We start from the raw sequence: 9,126 nt of genomic DNA, 5'->3' as shown, positions 1-9,126 counted from the left end.
CTTTTATCATGAAGGGGTGTGAGATTTTTGTCAATGACTTTTTCTGCATGCAATGAGATAACCATGAGGTTTTTCTGTCTTTCAGTTTGTTTATATGATAGAGTACAATTACCAGCTTATATATATTGACCCATCTCTTCACCACTGGGATGGAGCCTACTTTATCATGGTGCATGATCTCTTTGATGTGTTTTTTGATTTGGTATTCAAGTATTTTACTGAGGTTTTTTTTTTGCATCCATGTTTGTAAGGGAAATTGGTCTGCAATTTGCTTTTTGTTGGGTCTTTATGTGATTTGGGTATGAAGGTAACTATGAACTGGCAAAACAAATTGAGTAATGTTCCTCCTGCTTCTAGTTTATGGAATAATTTGAGGCATTTTGGTATATTAACTCTTCTTTGAAAGTCTGGCAAAATTCTGTGCTATAAGCATTTGACTCTGGGCTATTTTTCTTGGTTGGAGACTTTTGTTTGTTTGTTTTTAAGATTTATGTATTTATTATGTATACAGTGCTCTGCCTGAATGTATCACGCAGGCCAGAAAAGGGAACCAGATCTCATTACAGATGGTTGCAAGACACCGAGTGGTTGCTGGGAATTGAACTCAGGACCTCTGAAGAGCACATAGTGCTCTTAAGCCCCAAGCCATCTCTCCAGGCCTGGTTGGGAGAATTTTAATGACTGCTTCTATTTCTCTAAGGATTATAGGTCTTTTAAAAATTGTTTATCTGATCTCGATTCAACTTTGGTAAGTGGTATGTGTTGGAAACTTTCCATTTCTTAAATAAATAAATAAATAAAAAATTGCTTATCTGATCTCGATTCAACTTTGGTAAGTGGTATGTGTTGGAAACTTTCCATTTCTTTTACATTTTACAGATTGGTGAAGCACAAGTTCTCAAAGTATGTCCTTAGGATTCTCGGGATTTCTTCAATGTCTTTGTATCCAGCTGCTTTTTATTTATGTCCCTCTTTTTAGTTCTACTTTTGCTAATTTGAATTTTCTCCCTCTCCCTGTTAGTTCCTTTGGACAAGGGTTTGTCAATCTGATTTTCTCAAAGAACCAACTCTTTGCTTCATTAATTCTTTTTATTTTGTTTCTTTGTTTCTATCTTAAGGATATCTGAAGTACTGAATTTAACTATATCTTGCCATCTCTTCATTTTGGGTGTGATTTCTTTTTTGCTTAGCTCTTTGGGTGTGTTGTTAAGTTGTTGATATGAGAGCTACCCTTTTTTTGCGTAGGCGTTTAGTGCTATGAACTTTTCCCTTAGCTCTACTTTCGTTGTGTCCCATAAGTTTGGGTATGTTGTGTATTCATTTTAACTCAATTCTTGAAAGCCTTTAAATGTCTTTCTTCCTTTCTGCCTTGACTCGTTTTTCATTCAGTAGTGAGTTGTTCAGTTTCCATGAATTTATAGACTTTCTGTTATTTATGTTGTTGTTATATCCAGCTTTAATCTGTGGTGGTCAGGATTCACAGGGTTACATGTTTTCTTCTCTGTTGAGATCTGCTTTGTGTCCAAGTATGTGGTAAGTTTTGGAGAAAGTTCCATTTAGTGCCGAGAAGAAGGCGTATTCTTTTGTGTTTGGATGAAATGTCCTGTAAATATCTGTTGAGCCCCCTTGGTTTATCTTGTCAGTTAGCTCCAGCATTTTAAGCTCTGTTTAATTTTGTCTGTATGGCCTGTCTATGGGTAAGAATGGGGTGTTACAGTCACCTACTATCAGTGTGGGGGGGTCAATATGTGATTTAGCTGTAGTGGTATTTCTTTTATGAACTTGGATGATCTTATATTTGGGGCATAATGGTTAAGAATTGCAGCTCATGCCTTTAATTCCAGCAAAGACAATCAGATCTCTAAGTTCAAGGCCAGCCTGGTGTACAAAGTGAGTTCCAGGACAGTCAGAGCTACATAGAGAAAGCAAAACAATTGCAATGTCCTCTTGGTGAATTTTCCTTTGATGAATATGTAGTGTCTTTCCCCATTCCTGACCACTAATATGATTTGAAGTCTATTTTGTCAGATACTAAACAGCATCATCAAAATTAGCTTATTTCTTAGGTCCATTTGCTTGGGATATCTTTTTCCATCCATTTACCCTGAGGTGATGTCTATCCTTGATATTGAGGTGTGGTCCTTGGATGCAGCAGAAGAATGGATCCTGTTTTTGCAACCATTCTGTTCGTTTGTATCTTTCTATTGGGGAATTGAGACTGTCAATGTTGAAAGTTATCAATGAACAGTCTTTGTTGATTCCTGTTATTTTGTTGTGTGTGCATGGTGGTTTGAATAGGAATGGTCCCCATAGACTCAAGCGTTTGAATGCTTGGGCCATAGGGAGTGGCACTATTAGGAGGTATGGCCTTGTTGGAGTAGGTATGACATTGTTAGAGGAACAGTGTCACTGTGGGGACAGGCTTTGAGGTCTCAAATGCTAAGTTATACCCAGTGTGACACACAGTCTCCTTCTGCTGTCTATGGATCAAGATTAGAACTCTTGGCTACCTCTCTAGCACCATGTCTGCCTTAACTCCACCATGTTTCTCACCATGATGATAATGGACTAAACCTCCACACTGTAAGCCAATCCCAATTAAATGTTTTCCTTTACAAGAGTTGCCATGGTCATGGTGTCTCTTCATGGTAATAAAACCCTAACTAAGACAGTATGTGTGTGTTTCCCATCTTCTGTTTGCTGGTCTGGAATTTTTTACTCCGTGTGCTTTCTTAGGTGTGGTTAGCCTCTTTATGCTGGACTTTTCCTTTTAGCACCTTCTAAAGGGCTAGATTTGTAGTTAGGTGTTGCTTACCACGGAATTTCTCATGTTCTCTGTCTATTGTAACTGAAGGTTTTTTCTGGGTATAGCAGTCTGGGCTGCCATCTGTGGGCTCTTAGAGTCTGTAGAACATCTGCCCAGGACTTTCTGGCTTTTAGAATCTCCTTAGAGAAGTGAGGTGTTATTCTAATAAGTCTGCCTTTATATATTACTTGGTATTTTTCTCTTGCAGTTTTTAATAGTCTTTTTTGTTGTTCTGTGTGTTTAGTTTTGATTATGTGGTAAGGGGACTTTCCTTTCTAATCCAGTCTATTTGGTGTTCTCTATTCTTCTTGTACCTTGATAAGCATTTCTTTCTTTGGATTAGGGAAATTTTCTTCTGTGATTTTTATAGAAAATATTTTCTGTGCTTTTGACCTGTGTTTCTTCTTCTTCCTCTATTCCTATTATTCTTACATTTGGTGTTTTTATAGTGTTACAGATTTCCTAAATGTTTTGTACCAGAATTATTTTAGATTTTTGGGGTTTTTTTTGTTTGTTTGTTTGTTTCTGAGACAGGGTTTCTCGGTATAGTCCTGGCTGGCCTGGAACTTGTTCTATAGACCATGCTGGCCCCAAACTCAGAGATCAGTCTACTTCTGCCTCCCTACTGCTGGGATTAAAGTCATGTACCATCACTGCCTAAAGATTGTTTTTAATATCACTTTTTAAAAACAGTGTTTCCATTTCATCTATTGTGTCTTCAATGCCTGAGATTCTTTCTTCCATTTCTTATATTTTGTTTTCTTATATTCTGTTGGTGAGCTTGCCTTTAAGGTTCTAGTTCAAGTCCCTAATTTTTTTTTTTTATTTCCAGATTCCCCTCAGTTTTGCTTTTCTTTGTTGATTCTATTTCAGCATTGAGGTCTTAAACTGCTTTATTCATTTCCTTCTACTGTTTATTTATATTTTCCTAGATTTCTTTTTTGTTCTTGGTTTTGGTTATTTGAGACAAGGTTTTATCTTTTTAACAGCCCTGGCTGTCCTGGAACTTGCTTTGTAGACTAGACTGACCTTGAACTCACAGAGATCTGCCTGCCTCTGCCTTGCACGTGCTGGGTTGACATGCATCACTACCTCCCAGCTTTTCATAGATTTCTTTAAGGGATGTACTTATTTGTTCATTATGGATCTCTATCATATTCATAAAGGCAGTGTTAAGGTCTTTCTTGTGCTTCAGCTATGTCGCAATTCTCAGAGTCTATTGTGATAGGGTTGCTGGTATCTAGTGGAGACACATTGTCTTGGCTGCTATTGCTGGCATTATTTATGCTGGCATTTAGTCATCTGGGTTTGGAAAGACTGTAATTCAAGGTGCTGATATCTGGTCTTGTCTTTGTTGATTGGGTGTTTTGTTCCTTTGTTTCTGTTGCCCTCTCTGGTTCTTAGGAGAGTGTAATGGCTATGTGTTGTGTGTTAGGGAATTGTGGATTCCTGACAGGTGTGGTCACTGGGGTTCTGCATAAAATGTGTTTCTAAGTATTGGTAACTGACACTTAGGGGTGGTGGGGGCTGAGAGGGTCCACAGGAATGTCCACCAGAGTCTGCTTAGTTCCCTGGGAATGGGGCCCGAGTGAGGAGAAGCCACAACAGGTAGTGTGAGCTGGCGAAGAGACTGGGGGATTACGGAGGAGAGGATGGAGAGTGATGTTCTGAAGCTCTCCTTCCTGCTTCGCTGGTCTACTGGCTTTTCTGGCAGACTTGGCTGGTATGTTTCCAGGAGATGCTCACTGGGATTATGAGCTGGGATAAAGCAATAGGCGGGAAAGAAGGCTAGAGAAGGTCTATGTGATACCCGCAGTAAGCCCTGCTTGTGACAGGGGTAATAGACAGACTGGTGATGATGGTGATGATGGTGATGATGGTGATGGTGATGGTGATGATGATGATGATGATGATGATGATGATGATGATGATGATGATGATGATGATTTAGGTCAATTGGCTGTACCAGGATACCTGAGTTTACATTCTTGCTTTGACATACTGTGAGACCAAAACAGGAAAAACATACCTTCAAGTTAAGAGTTCTGCTTGTAGTTAAGTTGTCCTATGCCTTTCTTGATGACATCCGAGTGGGAAATATGTAGGCTTGCTCTTGACATAGGCAGAATGTATGTTGGGAAGATATATGTCAGGATACATGTTTGCCTCTAGACCTGGTGGGAAGTATGGTGGTCTTATGGAGTCGCCTTTCTAAGCCTCTGCAAGGTATGGCTCGTGGCCATAAGATAGACTGACCAGAGAGTTCATCCACCTGGCCCATACTCAGTTAAAGCTTGCTTCAAATTTGGCTTTACACTGTGGTAGTGGTCTTATTCTTAACCCATGGTGGGATTAACACTACTCAGAAGATTGGTGCTTTGTTTGTGTGTCGGTGTGCAGTGGCTAATGTGACAATAATGGCACATCCCTCAAGGCCATGTTGTGATAATCGAATGAGTTAAGTGCTCAGACTTGTTCTGGAATTGCAAGGGTGTAACTGCTGGCCATCATAAATGCCTGCGCACACAGAGAACAGTGCCAGGCTCAGAGAGAAAATGGAAACAGAGAGGACATAGAAACGGTTCCTAGCCTCACAAAGCTCACGGAGCACAGACCCAGGCATGTGACAAGGAAGCATGTTCAGAAGAATGCCTGACTCGAATATTTGATTTTTGCACTCGAGAAGCATCTTAAACATCCTAAATGATGGCTTTGGGTCCGTGTTCCTTCTTCTGTGAACTAGTTATTTATAGCTGCTGTCTACATGCCCAGGCAGTTTAAGACTCTACTAAATATATGTCTACTTTGCTTCTCAGGGTGAAGCAGGAAGACCCCTCATTTTTTTTTTTGCAATAACAATGGTCTTGGCATGTCCCTGAAAAATCTATGCATACGCCTTCCTTAGACCCACACAATTGCTGCCTGCAGAACTCACTCCAGCAGCTACGTGGCATGCTTCCTCTCCTCTTTCAGGTCTCTACACAAACTGCATCTTCCGTGGTAGATCTCTGCTATGGTTTGACTTAATATCTCCATTCCTCTCTTACAGGACTCTATTCTCCTTTCCTGATTTGTTACTGTACATTGTGCTTTCCACTTCTATATAAAACTAATTATTTGTTTATTGCCACTCTTTATTAATAAAGTAAAAGACGAAGAACTGGGTGCGCCCTGCCTCTAATTTTCTTTCGTGCTTATTTTTATTTATATTTTTTTGAGGCAGGGTCTTTTTATTATGTAGCTTGGGTTATCCTGGAACTCTTATGTAGACTAGGCTGGCCTCGAACTCACAGAACTCCATCGGCCTCAGCCTCTGTACTGGGATTAAAGGTGTGTGCCACTACCACTGGGCTATTTTTGGATTCTCAATAGTCACAATAATCTCTAAAACTTTGTAAACTTTCAATAAATATTTGTTGAATAAATTGTCATTCCTAAAAGTTAACACTGTCTACCAGCTCTCAGGAGGCAGATCTCTGTGTATAAAGGCCAACCTGGCCTACAGAGTGAGTTTCAGGACAGCTAGGGTTATACAGAGAAAACCTGTCTCAAAATGAACAAATAAAAATCTTGACACTATAGTACACATATTTTGAATTTCCTTCTTTCTTTCATTATCAATTTTTTTCAGATAGGGTCTCATTATATGCACTCTGTACCTTTCACTGGCCTGGGACTTACTAAATAGGCCAGGTTGGCCTTCTTCATTTGAATTTTCTCATTGAATGCTTTCTCAATGAATGTTACATCTTGGATGTAGTTTCATGCTGGTATGTGTGGTTCTTTTATTTTTTGTTTTTGTTTTTTTTTTTGTAAATTATAAACTGATTGGCCTATAGCTCAGGCTTCTTATTAACTCGTTCTTATATCTTATATTAGCTACTGTTTTTGTCTATGTTAGCCACATGGCTTGGTACCTTTTTCAGTGAGGCAGTCACATCTTGTGTCCTCTGTGTCTGGGTGACAACTGCAGACTGAGTCTTTCCACTTCTCAGAATTCTCCTGTTCTCATTGCCCCACCTCTACTTCCTGTCTGACTACTGGCCAATCAGCATTTTATTAAAATACAATTGACAGGGTACAGACCACTGTCCCACAGCACTTCCCCCTCTTAAAAACAACAACAACAACAACAACAACAAAAAACAAGAAGTCTGGATCGAATTTCCTTTGGTTAGCTTTTCTCCTGACCATTATCCATAACAACTTGTAACCAACATTATAAAGAAAGGCAAACATTCATAATCCATTTTTTGGGGAATGTGGTCATAGTTTTCCAGGCTACTTCCTGCTGATTGGAGGTGCTGATAATCTTATGGGGACCTAAAGAAAATTTAAGATTATAGTGTAGTCCTGACTGGAAAATTCTGTGAGGCTCGATCATCTCAGCCAGCAGTTTTGACTGTTCTGGATGCAGAACTCAGAGGAAACTCCAACAGAGGCCCTCTGAAATGTTGGATCATCTGGACCATCTGCTCCTATTGGGGATTCTTCAGGTCTTCCTTGATCAAACCTGATTTTTCTTAGCCCCAAATGAATTCACAACCTTTCATTTCCTGTGGAAACAAAAACAAAGCCTCTTCTCCAAAGTAATACCTTTTGACTTAAATTTTGAAGTCAAGGCATTTTCAAAAATATTTATGTTGGATTAACCCAGCAGCATTTATAATCAAATATCTTTTAGCAGCTTTTGCTCCTTCCTCAGCCATCAAACAATTTAAAGACAACACAATAATATGCAATATCCAGACTCTTTGTGTATTTATGATCTTTATGTGGCTTTATTTTAAACTCCATTTGTTTTTATTTTTAATTTTGGCTTTTTGAGACTAGGTTTCTCTTTGTATCTTTGGCTGTCCTGGAACTTACTCTGTAGACCAGGCTGTCCTTGAACTCACAGAGATCTGCCTGCCTCTGCCTCCCAAGTGTTGAGATTAAAGGTGTGTGCCACCACACCCAACTACTCTCTTTATTTCCTTTTTATTTTAAGAACTTTTTCTTTTTCTTTTCCAAGCCTGTATATATATTTAAACACACTCTATACAGTTCAGAGGTTTTCTTCATAGGAATCTATCTTATTGTATATCTCTCTTTTTCTGAACACACAAGTCTTTAATTTGCCCAGCAATAAAGGTAGGATTAAAGCCATGGATTTGGCAGCTAGATCCAGCCCATTCCCTAGCTTTCTGAGAGTATAGCCTCATTGCAGAGGTATTGGCTGGAGCCATGTTTATTGCCACAGCTCTATGGAGTTTCAAGGTCCCTGCCACTGCCAAGAAGCATGCTATCAGCTACTCATAAATACCATTTAAGTGTGTGGTGTGGTGGGGCCTCTTAAAAGAGCTGCAAGATTTTTGCTTCCTTCTAAAGCTGAGTCAGGAAACCTCTAGCAAACAGAATAAACCTGAGAAATTGCTGCTACCAAGAAGCTACGCTTAACGCTGTTATTTTGTGCCTAGAAATACTTCCCAAACTCTCTTAGGTTTTCTGTGGATACAGTTGCCCCATGTTGAGTGCCATATGTTGATTGGGGTTTCTGTCCTGCCTGGTCCTGAAGCCATTCAATCCCAAAGAAACACACAGAGGTCTACATTAATTATAAACAGATTATCCTGTTAGGTCAGGCTTCTTATTAACTCTTTCTCACATCTTATATTAGCTCATTATTCTTGTCTATGTTAGCCATGTGACTTGGTACCTTTTTCGGGGAGGCAGTCACATCTTGCGTCCTCTGTATCTAGGTGACAACTGCAGACTGAGTCTTTCCTCTTCCCAGAATTCTCCTTTTATCTCCTTTTGCTTTTTTTAGCAGCTATATGAATGTTCAAAATAAGTCTGTACAATATTTTTTCTCATTAATAGACACATGTATCATTTTTGATTTGAAATGTTTATGGTCTCATAGACATGTCTGTCTTCACCCAACTCTTGTTTTCTTAGGGGATTTATCTTGAGTATTAAGCTTTTGTCTATTCTATTTATGTCAAATAGCTTCTGTTTCTTACATCTTAATTTTCTGCATATGATAAGTAAGTCTCTTTTATCCTCTTTTCCTCTTGTTTCTCATGTTATCTTAGAAATGGTGCCTGTGTCAGCTTGCACAGTCCAAGTAAAGGGCTCATGAAGCACACTTCTTACTGTTTTCAATGTACTTTGAAGACTTATTTGTCCCTGTGTGAGTATGTGTATCTGAGTTTGAATGCTCATGGAGGCCAGAAGCATAGTATTCTCCTAAGCTGGGGTTCCAGGCAGTGGTAAGTCATCTGATATGGGTGTTGGGAACTAAATTAAGGTCTACAGGAGCTATAAATAATTTTAAC

This window comes from Microtus ochrogaster, chromosome 2 (genome assembly GCF_000317375.1).
Source record: "Microtus ochrogaster isolate Prairie Vole_2 chromosome 2, MicOch1.0, whole genome shotgun sequence".
In the NCBI taxonomy this organism is placed as follows: domain Eukaryota; kingdom Metazoa; phylum Chordata; class Mammalia; order Rodentia; family Cricetidae; genus Microtus; species Microtus ochrogaster.
This window is presented reverse-complemented; position numbering follows the sequence as displayed.